Genomic DNA, 15321 nt, shown 5'->3' on the forward strand with positions numbered 1-15321 from the left:
CTTAGCCACAACGTAATGGATCATCCCCTTAATCGGCCACAACCTTTTCAGGCTTGGCCACATTGCGATCTTAGTCCCTCCAGACTAAAAACGCCTCAGACTTGACTTCTGTCCTTCAGTGGACTTTGTCATAATTCGATCGTGGTCCTTCCTTGGACTCGATCGTACTCTGGTCCTGGTCCACTCAGGGACTCGACCGTTTCACCCCGACCATAGGTCCATCTCCGAATAGGTCGTGGCCTGATCCTCGTCCTTTACTGGACTTGATCATTCTTAACCTTAGGTCAAACTCCGACATGGTTGTACTGCGACCATGGTCCTCTCTCGGATATGGTCAATTTCGGCCCTGCCATCTCGGCCGGAGCCGACAGAAACGGATTCTAGGACAGCGGAGCTGTCCCTGGCTCTAGTTCAATCGTAAATGGATCCGACTATCAGGGGGGACACCCTGAGGTACCTGGAACACATCTGGGAACTTCGACACCAACGAATCCTCTGAAAGGTCTTTCAGACAGACAGAACTGCCCGGCTCTATAGTTGTAATTGTAGCCAAAAAGGACTGACAACCCTGTTCCAACATCCGAATCGCTCGAACTGCTGAAACCACTACTTTCTCTTGAGCCGGACACAGACATTGGTACTGGATCGGATGAAGCCCAGTCTCCAATTGCACACGACCTCTATGGCAATCGAGAGTGGCCCGATACTTTCCCAACCAGTCCATACCTAGGATCATCTCGTGATTCTTTAGGTGGACACATACAAGATTCACAGGGAAGACCTTTCCCTGGATCTGCACTGGGATATTCGACATGAGACCTAGTGAGTTCCTGGCTTGCCCACCGGCTGCCCTCACTATCCCAAAATTATCACCAGCGTACAGACAGAACAGACCCTTTCCGACCAGTCCCGGACTCACAAAACCTATGTGTAGCCCTGCGTCGGAAAGTACGTGGGTTTTTACACCACCAATCATGAGGGTTCCTATCAGAGACCCCCATCAGAATCCCCTAGACTATTCAAGGTTCCAGACAAAGCATTACTACTTGAATGTAAAAAGATAAATATAGAGATTGCCAGAGATCAAATCAAAAGATCCGGAAGCCCCGTCGTCTCGTGACAGTTCATACACCCTTGGTGTTGTGGTTGGTTTGCCTTGGGATGCGTTGCCTGTGTCTCCACGGCCCTTCCCCTGACTTCCTTGCAGCTTGGGACACTCCGATTGGAAATGTCCTTGCTGGCCACAATGGAAACAAGTCATCTGGCCGCTTCTACCAGACAGGTTCAGTCGAGGACAGTTTTGAACCCCATGGTCCATGCTTCCACAACGAACACAAGCCCCCTTGGCCTTCCAGCACTCTCCGGTATGGTTCCGTCCACATTTAGAACACGCAGGTTGGCAACCAGAGGTCTCACCTCCGTCCACCTGGTCCCATTTTCTCTTTTTATCATTAGTCTTGCCCGATGCGCCAGACTGTGGCTTAGCCTTAAGCTTAGCTTCTTCAGCCAAGTTAGACTCCAACAAAGCCACCCGTTCCACTTCCAGTGGATACCTAGATGAGTAGCATTTCGGTTTAATCACACATTTGGAAAATGTCTCACACCATTCTCCAAAGCGTCTTCCTATTGCGAATGCTGACACCATTCACAACAGAAATTATAATATACCTCAATCCCCATCATACTAAGATACTTAACATCATGTTCTTCCAATGATTGGAACGAACACCCTGAGTTTCCTCAATTCTTTCTTTGGACGGATTCAGATTGGAATTGATTCATTCCATCCAACTAGATCTAAGGAAACCTACCTTGACGTATACCGAGTCCTAGCTGATCCATCTGATCACAAGTCCACTCGTGTACTGGTCATGTAGTGTCTCCTTTGAGTCAGATTTAACATTGCATATGCTTTACATATTATGAACGGCCATCAAGGGATAACACTTAACTTCTGTAGAGTGCTGCACGTTTATTTCAACCTAAGCCACTCTCTGGTCCATGTTACTTCCCTTGTCCAGGTAATCCATAAACAAGTTTTGCATTGCTTCCATCCCTTCCAACCCGTCTATTACTTCTTAATAACTAGATCGACCAACCTTTCTGTTTTTAGGATCTTGCCCTTGGAAAATGTATCTTGGCTAAGCCGGTTCATCTTAGAATTCCCACATTCACAAGCATGATACCCTAGCTTACCTCAACTCTTTCTTGGCTCACCCCAACTAAGGTTTCATAGTCATCATAGTTTTGGAAATAATTTCGGTTTGGAAACCAACATCATAGAGCGTTGTCCTAAACAGGATCAAGCATGCTCTGATACCAACTTGTAAGACCCGATCCCGGCCGCCTAGGCCAACGTCGATGCCTCACGTCGCTCGGTCCACTTCCTGGCCGAACCTCTTAATTTTCGCCCTTTATTTATAATATCGCCTAAAGGCGAGGGCTAACTTAGATCTTAGCTAAAGACTTCCCTAGTCATTAATAGCCTAGATCCTATCAACAGATACGCAGCGGATTATTCTGTAGTTAACCATTGGTCTAAAACCAATCAAAACACTTGTCTGGTCGAATCACCTTAGCCTTGGTCAGTTTACTCAACTACCAATTAGCTTAAAGGTCAATCCTAAACCCAAACCAAGCCATACAATTCTGAGGTTCCATTCCCCTAAACCATTCTATCTAGATCTACATAAGTAAATGCTAGATCATACCTTTGCCACATCTACGGAGCTTATTAGCTCATCGGTCCTCCATTGACTCGAATCGCTCTTGCTTAACAGCTGGACCACGATCACTCAATGATGTTACTTAAGGTCCTTATCTTGACTCCTGCATCAAACAGCTCCCCTAGGTACTTAGTCATTCAACCAACCATCCCCACCGACATAAGTAACCTTTGAGAAGTCTTTGAAAGGATAAGGGTATGTATTTGGCCTATCTCGGCTCAAGCACAATCCAAAATCCTTTTTGCCTTATAGGCAATTGTACCAAGTCCATCTTCTGGACTGACAAAGCTCATGAGATCCTAAGTCAATCAACCAACCATCCTCACATGACTTGGAACTGATGAGTCATCATCTGGCCTGACCGGCCTTGGGACTTAACCCAGACAACAGATATGATTTGTTCATACCAACCGATGCATTCATTAATCAGGTTAGGACCGACACCTTGAGCCATCATTCAGAGGTCAGGTCGTCCATACTCAACCATGATCAGATCTTACACGGCCTTCCTTGAACAATCACACCTAAGCTCAATACTTATGGTCTACGACACATAGTACTAGCCATACTCTTCGTCATGACTCTTAGCCAATCTCGAAGTTATCAACACCAAGGTTGATATCTAGAAGCATCACACCAATACTCTTACTCCAGCAACATGATTATCCATACTAGTGTTCGGCCATCGAACCATCGTCATGAAACATGATCCGACCACTAGACTTGATAAGCCATCGTCCACTTAGCATGCACTGATATGACCGGCCTTCCATTGCCATCATGTGGGTCTACGCCCTACATAAGGCATATGGCGCCTATCCTACTCACCAACCCGAGGTTGATTGTAAGATATCCTACTTAGCCTTTGCGGCTAGAACCATCCAACCTTAGCCGGATTGTCCATAGTCCCGTCTAACCGTCTGATTAAGATCTAGGTGCGATCGGCCAATTATAAGTCCGGCCCAAAGGCTCACGGACCTTCTTACCTGATCCGACCCAAAGCCTGGATCCATACCACAGAGTAAGGCCCAAGACCAAACCGGATTGCCTTGCAACCAATCAGACCTTGCGACACAACACTCCGGTTAAACTAACCGTCCGTCCGTTCGACTATGCAGCCGCGGACTGTCCACTTGGTTCGGCCTAAGCCTTGAACCAATGGCACCGTTTGGAACTCACACCCTTTGGGAACTAGTACCCTTTGGACACACGTGCCTCTTGGTAAGTCATGACCCTTGGCAACTCGCACCCATTCAGATGTTCCAACCGTTCGACCTAACCGTCCGTATGGACTGTCTGGTCCGTGCGTGTGTCCGGCCTATGGCCAAAGGACCACGCCTTAACCTACACAAGTCATGAACCATTGTGACTGTTCAGGGAAGGGTTGCAACCGTTCAGAACAGAACAGAACCGCCCCTATCCAATCGGATCACCTGAGGCCGGTTTAGACCATGCGCGCGCCTAACTCGACGGTTATGGACCGCGACCGCATTACTCAACCAGAACCACGGTTATAACTTATAACCAATCCCAACACATCAACAAGGCCACGCCAATGTACAGAAGGAGTAGAAGAAGAACTAGATGAAAAGAATAAGAAGAATAGGATACAATCCAAACGCCCATGGCTAGACCGGTTCGGACTGTCCGATGGTCTTAGCCGATGAGTCGGTGGTTACCCCACTGACCCTATCTGACTGAACCACGGCTTTGGAGTCCTTCTCCAGACCTTTCTCTATGCCTTGGGTATTCATAACCACACGGCCTCCTCTCTCCTAAACCGTTCTCCTTGCCGGAGATACTAAACCACCACGACCGGCCCTTTTCCGGCCGATCTCTTGGCCGGGACTCTCTCTCTCTCTCTCTACGTTTTTCTCTGAGTATTTTACTCTGGAAATGGATAATGAAATCGACAGGAGAGCCCCCATATTTATAGAAAACGAGGGGGTAAGTCTTGTCCCACGAACAGGCACGACTTGCTAGCGAATGGGCACCATCGGCCAAGGGTTGTGCCCTCTCGGCCACTTGCATCCCTTCGCCCTTTCTGATTGGGTTTGGGGTCGGTCATAAGCCCAACCCACGCCCCAAGCCTCCTGGACTTAGCCCACGGCCTTGTCCAAGGACCCAACAGCCCATGGCCTCATGGCCGGACCTCACAGCCCGCCACTGACCCGGACCATCGGCCTAAAACACGAACAGTCCATCTAGCTGAGATGAGCTGACTCCCAGCTGCCTCAGCTGAGTGAGCTAGTAGTCCAGCCAGTGGAGCTGACTTAGTAGTGGCTGAGCTGGAGTGAACTCAACCTAGCTTCGTTAATCTGGTCGAGCTACTTCTCTATCTCGTCCCGTTACCGTCTTACTCGTCTTAGCCGTCTCTTTGCTCTTATAAGGTTAAGTCTAAGTTTCCTTATGTCCTTAACCTTCTTTCTTGACCATGGAACGCTTGCCTTGATGTCCTAAGACTGGCTAGTACGTTTCCTCGAACCATGGCCGTCCCGACAATCCTTTCCAGGATTGGGGGCGTGACAGTCGCAATAGTAATTCAACCTAGTACGAGAGGAACCGTTGATTCGCACAATTGGTCATCGCGCTTGGTTGAAAAGCCAGTGGTGCGAAGCTACCGTGCGCTGGATTATGACTGAACGCCTCTAAGTCAGAATCCGGGCTAGAAGCGACGCATGCGCCCGCCGCCCGATTGCCGACCCTCAGTAGGAGCTTCGGCTCCCAAAGGCACGTGTCGTTGGCTAAGTCCGTTCGGTGGAAGCGCCGTTCGGACCGCCTTGAATTATAATTACCACCGAGTGGCGGGTAGAATCCTTTGCAGAAGACTTAAATACCCGACGGGGTATTGTAAGTGGCAGAGTGGCCTTGCTGCCACGATCCACTGAGATTCAGCCCTTTGTCGCTAAGATTCGACCCTCCCCCTTTCCAATCACATGTTCCTCCCCAAAACGTTAAAAAACAAAAAACCCAAAAAAATTCAAGTATATAAGAAGATCCCGTCGGAGGTTCAAGATTTTTACTTGGTGAAATTCACTCTCAACCTAATATTTCAGATTGGCCGATGAAATGCAGCCCGCATGTGCACAAGTCTCGGCCAAAGGCATCCTTGTTGGGGTCAAAATCGGTCACGACGGAATAAATGTCTGAAAGTCCGTAAAAATCAGCATAAATGTTTTTACGAAAAGTAATCTTCGTAAATATATCTTTACGAAGAGCCTTGCAGTAAAAATCTCATCCAAATCTCAATCGGACCACTAAATACCGATTGTCCGAAGGGAACGGACATGTATCCAAATCGGCTGCGGACAAGCTCGAGTATGGAAATCAGACCGCGGACAAGCCAAGCTCGATCGATACGCGGTGACCAAGCATGCACACAGCTCGGTCGCTACATAGCGATCGAGCTCGAGCCAAGCTCGGTCGCTACGTAGCGACCGAGCCCGAGCCAAGCTCGGTCGCTAGCGTCCGAGCCTGAGCCAAGCTCGGTCGCTACGTAGCGACCGAGCGTCCGAGCCTGAGCCAAGCTCGGTCGCTACGTAGCGGCCGAGCGTCCGTCCCGCTCGGTCGCTACGTAGCGACCGAGCCCGATGTGGAAACTGAAATTCGCACTGTCGATTTCCGTTTAAATAAGGAAATTAGGAAAACCCTAATTTCCCTGAGGACCCGGATATCTGTTAATTACCACACGTCAAGCAATCAGAACACGAGAACAACAACGATAAAAATAAGAAATCGAAAAGAGAGCAAAGAAGATCTTATTCCGAATCTGCGTATGAGCGAGGTATAAGCCTGGGCTCGAGAGCTGTCGGCGAGATTCCTAGTTCTAGCAACCCTAAGACGGCTAAACCTAATTGAGTCGCAGCTCGAAATAACAAAAACGGAAAATTGCCTAAATTGCTCTAAATGCTAAGTTTGCTCTGAAAAATTCTCCTCCTTGCTCCTCGCCTAGGACTCCTTATATACTAGCTCCAAGGTCGGTTTACGCTTTTACTCTTCTGCCCTTCGGCCGTCATAGCATAAAAATGGAGATATTCCATTTTTCCCGATCTTCACAATTATCTTCAAAACTTCCGTATTTATCCGCGGAAACTTGACATTTATCCTTCCTCGTGGGCCAAGCGTGAACCATGCTGTGGTTCACGGGCTTTTGGTTAGGAAAAATCGTAGGATGGGCCTCGAGTCGTGTTTTAGGTCCCTTTGGGCCGTCTTCCAACTCGACACGTTTACTACGAGTTTTCCAGGGTTTCTAATCCGCGAAGTTTGATCGATAAATTAGAATAGCGGGAAACATGGACTGAGCTTGGTACGGTCTTCGGGAGATAGCATTCGAAGGTTTGACGAGAATGCAAGGACTGGTGTTGTATCGATGTTCGGAAAGGTTCAATCGCTACACAGCGACCGAACTTTGGCTCGAGCCCGGTCGCTACGTAGCGACCGAGCGAGACGAGTGCTAAGTCGCTACGTAGCGACCGAGCGAGACGAGTGCTCAGTCGCTACGTAGCGACCGAGCGGGACGATCGCTCGGTCGCTACGTAGCAACCGAGCAGGACGATCGCTCGGTCGCTACGTAGCGACCGAGCTTGGCTGAGCTCGGTCGCTACGTAGCGACCGAGCGGGACGATCGCTCGGTCGCTATGTAGCGACCGAGCTTTGGCTCGAGCTCGGTTGCTACGTAGCGACCGAGCTTTGGCTCGAGCTCGGTCGCTACATAGCGACCGAGCGGGACGATCGCTCGGTCGCTACGTAGCGACCGAGCTTTGGCCTGAGCTCGGTCGCTACGTAGCGACCGAGCGGGACGATTGCTCGGTCGCTACGTAGCGACCAAGCTTGGCTGAGCTCGGTCGCTACATAGCGACCGAGCGGGATGATCGCTCGGTCGCTACGTAGCGACCGAGCTTTGGCTCGAGCTCGGTCGCTACATAGCGACCGAGCGGGACGATCGCTCGGTCGCTACGTAGCGACCGAGCTTGGCTGAGCTCGGTTGCTACGTAGCGACCGAGCGGGATGATCGCTCGGTCGCTGCATAGCGACCGAGCTTGGCTCGGGTTTGGTTGCTACGTAGCGACCGGACGGCGTGTATACATAGCGACCGAGCTTGGTTTGTTTGGTTTGAATCCCAAAGGATACTTCTTCGAAAAAACTTCGTATAGGTTATTTTTACGAAAATTACATCTCTTCTTTTACTATCTCTTTCGGAAATACGATCTCCGAGGATTTTCGGGTGGTAATTCCGTCGTAACCGTTTTTGACCCCAACAGTTACCCCCCAGCCCGTTAGGATCATGCATCGTAGGATCCTAGCGTGCGGTTAGGCATGTTTGGCAAGTTAGGCGTGATGGATTGAATTAATATCCGAAAGTCCGAGCTTGAATAGTAAATCCTCATGTCTTATAAGAAGGGAGGTAACTTGTTCTATAATTTTTTCACTTTCTTGTTTTTCTCTAAGATCTTTAAAAAAAACTTTCTATCTTTCTCTCCACCCTTTTCCTCTATTCCCTCAAGAGAAGTGTAAAGATGTCGAGCAAGAAAAAGATTGCGAAAAAAGGGTCTTCGTCCGCGAGTCCTTAAGAAGAGCTCGTCGTTCCGAAGATGGAGTTTGTGCCTCACTCGGTGCATCCTGCCGAGAACGAGGCATGGTGGGTTGCTCATTATGGCTCGTTGACCCCTCCCAAGGAGAAGCCGTTCCCGGTCCTGGTCCATCGTGGAGTCGAGGAAGAGGATGCAAGCAGGACTACTGACGAGTTCCTCGCTACGATGCGATCGTTCTACCACATCCCGGATACTGTGGAGTTCCGGGTTCCCTGCCGCGGGGAATGTGCTAACAACCCCCCCGGAGGGTTACTTTACTTGTTATGAGGCGTTCGTAGTGCGTTGTCGCCTATGGTTCCCCATACCCGAAATTCTCGTCCGAGTGTTGGACCGTTTCGAAGTTGCGATAAGTCAGTTGACACCCCTTGCCATTCAGCACCTTATTGGGATCCTGATCCTAAGCTACGAGCATGGCCTTTCCCTATCCGTCGTTCATTATGAAGCGCTTTTGAGGATTCAACTTGTCAGGGGTACGGATAAGCATAGGTTGGTTCCTCGGAAATTTATGTCAGTGGTTAAGAAGTTTATTTCGAACTTCAACTCGTGGAAGAAGTTCTTTTTCTTTGTCCGTATAGACGCTGCATCCGTCGAAGAGAGTTGCATTCCATTGTTCCGGAGGTTACCGAATGATCGTCCCTTTATCAACCCTTTTGCTCCGTTCCCCGAGGACATCATTTCGGTGAGGGATCTTCTCAGGAATGGTCCCTTCTTCTGGACTTCTTTTACGCCGAAGAGGGTTCGGAAGGCACTGAAATTCGTGCAACCCGGTCCTGCTTTTGATGCGGACACGGGAAGCGACTCCGAACCCGACGACCAGAATCCCGTCGAAGCTCCGACAGCTGCGCCGGAGTCGAGCTCTTGGAAGGGAAAAGATGTCGATCTTGGCGACATAGAGTTTTTGATGGATGACTCTATGCTTCCAGGATGGGATCCGAACCTCGCTTACGGCGACGGGAGCGGTTTGAGCGAGGCCCCTATTCCGGATTTTGATGATTTCTTTGCTGGGCTGCCATCGGGTTTCGATGCTCCTCCTCCTACGAAGAATCGGCGAGGCCGAGAGTCGTTGCGGAAGGATCTCGCATCATCAATGGGGTTAGTTTTTTTTGAGAATTTTTTATTTTTTTTTGGTGATTGTCCTATGTATATATTTATCACATGCCAATTGATTTTGCAGGGCCTGAGCTTGCTGGGCTCGGCCATTGAGGCGGGCCATAGAGAAGCCATGGTCTACCGCTTCAAGGCGGAGAAAGCGGAGCGGGATCACGCTAGCGTGCAAGGCGAGATGCTGGAGCGAGAGGCGCAGCTTACTCGTGATCATGCGCGGGCTGTTCGTAAAGCGGAGAGGAAACGCAAAAGAGAAATAGTCGAGGTGATGAAGACTCGTGCATCTCAGTTCCAGGTTGAGTATGGGAACCTCAAGAATGCCTTTACCTCGGTGGGTGACTTTCGCGAGTGCCGCGGTTCGGTCGGAAGTCTTTGGAAGACGCGAGCCGATGACTATGTGTTTGAAGAGCTTTGGCTCGAGCTCGGTCGCTACGTAGCGACCAAGCTTGGCTGAGCTCGGTCGCTACGTAGCGACCAAGCGGGACGATTGCTCGGTCTCTATGTAGCGACCGAGCTTTGGCTCGAGCTCGGTCGCTACGTAGCGACCGAGCTTGGCTGAGGTCGGTCGCTGCGTAGCGACCGAGCGGGATGATCGCTCGGTCGTTGCATAGCGACCGAGATTGGCTCGGGTTTTGTTGCTACGTAGCGACCGGACGGCGTGTATACGTAGCGACCGAGCTTGGTTTGTTCGGTTTGAATCCCAAAGGATACTTCTTCGTAAAAACTTTGTATAGGTTATTTTTACGAAAATTACATCTCTTCTTTTACTATCTCTTTCGGAAATACGATCTCCGAGGATTTTCGGGTGGTAATTCCGTCGTAACCGTTTTTGACCCCAACAGTTACCCCCCAGCCCGTTAGGATCATGCATCGTAGGATCCTAGCGTGCGGTTAGGCATGTTTGGCAAGTTAGGCGTGATGGATGGAATTAATATCCGAAAGTCCGAGCTTGAATAGTAAATCCTCATGTCTTATAAGAAGGGAGGTAACTTGTTCCATAATTTTTTCACTTTCTTGTTTTTCTCTAAGATCTTTAAAAAAATCTTTCTATCTTTCTCTCCACCCTATTCATCTATTCCCTCAAGAGAAGTGTAAAGATGTCGAGCAAGAAAAAGATTGCGAAAAAAGGGTCTTCGTCCGCGAGTCCTTATGAAGAGCTCGTCGTTCCGAAGATGGAGTTCGTGCCTCACTCGGTGCATCCTGCCGAGAACGAGGCATGGTGGGTTGCTCATTATGGCTCGTTGACCCCTCCCAAGGAGAAGCCGTTCCCGGTCCTGGTCCATCGTGGAGTCGAGGAAGAGGATGGAAGAAGGACTACTGACGAGTTCCTCGCGACGATGCGATCGTTCTACCACATCCCGGATGCTGTGGAGTTCCGGGTTCCCTGCCGCGGGGAATGTGCTAAAACCCCCCCCCCCCCCGGAGGGTTACTTTACTTGTTATGAGGCGTTCGTAGTGCGTTGTCGCCTATGGTTCCCCATACCCGAAATTCTCGTCCGAGTGTTGGACCGTTTCGAAGTTGCGATAAGTCAGTTGACACCCCTTGCCATTCAGCACCTTATTGGGATCCTGATCCTAAGCTACGAGCATGGCCTTTCCCTATCCGTCGATCATTATGAAGCGCTTTTGAGGCTTCAACTTGTCAGGGGTACGGATAAGCATAGGTTGGTCCCTCGGAAATTTATGTCAGTGGGTAAGAAGTTTATTTCGAACTTCAACTCGTGGAAGAAGTTCTTTTTCTTTGTCCGTATAGACGCTGCATCCGTCGAAGAGAGTTGCATTCCATTGTTCCGGAGGTTACCGAATGATCGTCCCTTTATCAACCCTTTTGCTCCGTTCCCCGAGGACATCATTTCGGTGAGGGATCTTCTCAGGAATGGTCCCTTCTTCTGGACTTCTTTTACGCCGAAGAGGGTTCGGAAGGCACTGAAGTTCGTGCCTCACTCGGTGCATCCTGCCGAGAACGAGGCATGGTGAGTTGCTCATTATGGCTCGTTGACCCCTCCCAAGGAGAAGACGTTCCCGGTCCTGGTCCATCGTGGAGTCGAGGAAGAGGATGCAAGCAGGACTACTGACGAGTTCCTCGCGACGATGCGATCGTTCTACCACATCCCGGATGCTGTGGAGTTCCGGGTTCCCTGCCGCGGGGAATGTGCTAACAACCCCCCCGGAGGGTTACTTTACTTGTTATGAGGCGTTCGTAGTGCGTTGTCGCTTATGGTTCCCCATACCCGAAATTCTCGTCCGAGTGTTGGACCGTTTCGAAGTTGCGATAAGTCAGTTGACACCCCTTGCCATTCAGCACCTTATTGGGATCCTGATCCTAAGCTACGAGCATGGCCTTTCCCTATCCATCGATCATTATGAAGCGCTTTTGAGGCTTCAACTTGTCAGGGGTACGGATAAGCATAGGTTGGTCCCTCGGAAATTTATGTCAGTGGGTAAGAAGTTTATTTCGAACTTCAACTCGTGGAAGAAGTTCTTTTTCTTTGTCCGTATAGACGCTGCATCCATCGAAGAGAGTTGCATTCCATTGTTCCGGAGGTTACCGAATGATCGTCCCTTTATCAACCCTTTTGCTCCGTTCCCCGAGGACATCATTTCGGTGAGGGATCTTCTCAGGAATGGTCCCTTCTTCTGGACTTCTTTTACGCCGAAGAGGGTTTGGAAGGCACTGAAATTCGTGCAACCCGGTCCTGCTTTGGATGCGGACACGGGAAGCGACTCCGAACCCGACGACCAAAATCCCGTCGAAGCTCCGACAGCTGCGCCGGAGTCGAGCTCTTGGAAGGGAAAAGATGTCGATCTTGGCGACATAGAGTTTTCGATGGATGACTCTATGCTTCCAGGATGGGATCCGAACCTCGCTTACGGCGACGGGAGCGGTTCGAGCGAGGCCCCTATTCCGGATTTCGATGATTTCTTTGTTGGGCTGCCATCGGGTTTTGATGCTCCTCCTCCTACGAAGAATCGGCGAGGCCGAGAGTCATTGCGGAAGGATCTCGCATCATCAATGGGGTTCGTTTTTTTTGAGAATTTTTTTTTTTTTTTTTGGTGATTGTCCTATGTATATATTTATATCATGCCAATTGATTTTGCAGGGCCTGAGCTTGCTGGGCTCGGCCATTGATGCGGGCCATAGAGAAGCCATGGTCTACCGCTTCAAGGCGGAGAAAGCAGAGCGGGATCACGCTAGCGTGCAAGGCGAGATGTTGGAGCGAGAGGCGCAGCTTACTCGTGATCATGCGCGGGCTGTTCGTAAAGCGGAGAGGAAACGCAAAAGAGAAATAGTCGAGGTGATGAAGACTCGTGCATCTCAGTTCCAGGTTGAGTAAGGGAACCTCAAGAATGCCTTTACCTCGGTGGGTGACTTTCGCGAGTGCCGCGGTTCGGTCGTAAGTCTTTGGAGGACGCGAGCCGATGACTATGTGTTTGAAGAGGAAATGAGCTTGATGAAGAGTGGGATGAGTGACCGTGCCCATGCTGAGGCGCTTATCCCTCCGATTGACGAGAGGATTCAAGGGTTTTGGGATTCCATCCCGGTTTCCCCTGATACCGAGGAGGTTCCGACCGGTTTTCCCGATGGTGGCGAGGAAGTGGATCATCCCGCGGATGCATTCGGTGCTTCGTTGTCCGGGGATTTTGACTTTGGATTATGAGGGATGGATCAATTATCCTTTTATCTGTTTTCGTCAGAGTGTGGCCCTTTGAATTTGGATTTCGTTTAGGCCTAGATGGCCGTATTTGTATTTACCGGGACTGGCCGTTGGTGGCTTTGAATCCCCTGCCGCTTTACGCGGTTTAATTATATGATAAATGTTTTGTTTCGAGTTTTCCTGAGTAGGGTTGAAGTAAATACGAGTTGTCGTCTCGTATTTAGTTCTGATTAGACGTTCAATCTGTTGGTTCGTTCGTGATTTTCGTAAAAATTTACTTATCTTTACGATTTTGGAGAACATTGAGATATGAACGGAGAGACATGGTTTAGGATCTCGTATCTTTTAGATATCATGCCTTGAGATGTTTGAGACCAGAGCGTTGGGTTTAGGGCAAGACCTAGGTTTACTTTCGGTTAAGGTTTGTGCGGTGACTAGCCGGCTATCGTTTTTCCTGTTGCGATTTCTTCCTGACTCGCACCGATTTAAAGTCCGCGATATGTTCTCGGTTTATATGACTTGTATGGTACGAATCGAGCATCTTCTCAGAATCAACTGGAAGTGCTAAACCAAAATTTTGGATTTTTGTTGTAGCGCGCTTTTGTCCTTGTGCTGGACGTTTTTAAAGATCAAAAGAGTGATCGGATTGCGTTTGTTTAAGACGGCTGGCGTGTTCGTCGGGGCCAATCGACGAACGGGGTGTAAGGTTTTTGGTCGCGTTCGGATAATTTGTTAGTATTTATCCTTGAATTTTAACTTTTGCGACGTCTCGCAGTTATTTCAAGGATTATACATGTGTATTTGTGTGTTTAAAAGATGATATTCTTTACGATTTTTGGGCCGGAAGGGGCCGTAGACAAGAGTCTTAACGTTTTCAGGCGTGTCCTGAAAGTTTCTTTTGTGTTTTACTGAAGCGTAAACGTTTTCGATAAAAAGGACAACGTATATTGTAGTAAAAGTTTTTGAAGTTTCTAAAAACTCGATTACAATAATGAAGATTTTTCTTAGTGGGAGTATACGAGTATACGCACCCACTCCCCCCCCCCTTTTTAGAGAGGGGGATAGCTGAACTCGTCTTTTTGACGAGCTGCCTACGTACCCCTTTCGAGGATCAAGCCATCTCGTAGTTCTGTTTCATGCCGCGAGTGTTCTTACTCGGCGGTAGATGTCGCGATGTCCGTCTTGACCGTGTCGATCGTGGCTGGGTCGACGCTTTTTTCCGGATGTTCCGGTTGAGTTGTTGCGTGGGCTTCGGATTTACGTCGAGTCTCGACGTCCGATGCGTTTGCGTTGATAGACGATTTTACTTCGTCTTCTCCCAGGGCGCTTTTGGCTGAAGATCGATCTTTCTTCGCGCGTTTGCCGTTTGCAGAAGCCGTGATTTGTCTTAACTTATGCTCCGCGAGGAAGCATAGTCGCGACTGTTTTTGGCATCCCCAGATGGCCGCGACTCCGCTCGGCGTTGGGAACTTGAGACCCAGGTGGTAGGTTGACGGAACTGCCTGCATGGCGTTGAGCCATGGGGTTCCCATGATCACGTTGTAGATAGCGGGATGATCGACTACCGCGAATTCGACGATTTTCGTGATCTCCTTGGCCATGACTGGCAATTGGATTGATCCGAGAGTCATCGACACTTCGCCTGAAAAACCCGTGAGTGGTTTTGGCGTCGGAATTACTTCTCCGAGTTTGATACTCATCCGCTTGAGAGTGTCGCGGAAGATTACGTTGACCGTGCTTCCCGTGTCGACGAGTACCCTTCCGACTTCTAAATCTCGTATGACGAGATCTATGACGAGCGGGTCGCAGTGAGGTTGGTCGATACCGCCGGCTTCTTCCTCTGTGAAGGTGATCGAGCAACTTTGGCCGTCTCGAGGAGGAGACCATGTAGGCCAATTTGCACTTGATTCTGCCTTCCGTTGGTAAGCCTTGATGGCCGACACGGTATCGCCGCAGTATTGTGATCCTCCGATGATCATATTGACTCTGCGACGATTGTTATCGTTCCCTTTGTCATCCGGCCTCCTACCGCGTTTATCCCCAGGTTGGTTTCGTTGAGGGGATTTTTCAGCGGGCGGATTTCTATCCGTCTTTGGAGGCCGATCAGAATCGAGGATGAGATCCTTGACGCTAGTTACTTCCGAAAGCTCTCCAGCGAGTAGCTTCGCGGCCAGTCTTGCTCCCAAGACTTTGCAATTGGTCGTGGAGTGTCCTCGGGATTGGTGGAACTCGCAGAAGGTGTTT

This window comes from Brassica napus, unplaced genomic scaffold (genome assembly GCF_020379485.1).
Source record: "Brassica napus cultivar Da-Ae unplaced genomic scaffold, Da-Ae ScsIHWf_447;HRSCAF=680, whole genome shotgun sequence".
NCBI classification, from domain to species: domain Eukaryota; kingdom Viridiplantae; phylum Streptophyta; class Magnoliopsida; order Brassicales; family Brassicaceae; genus Brassica; species Brassica napus.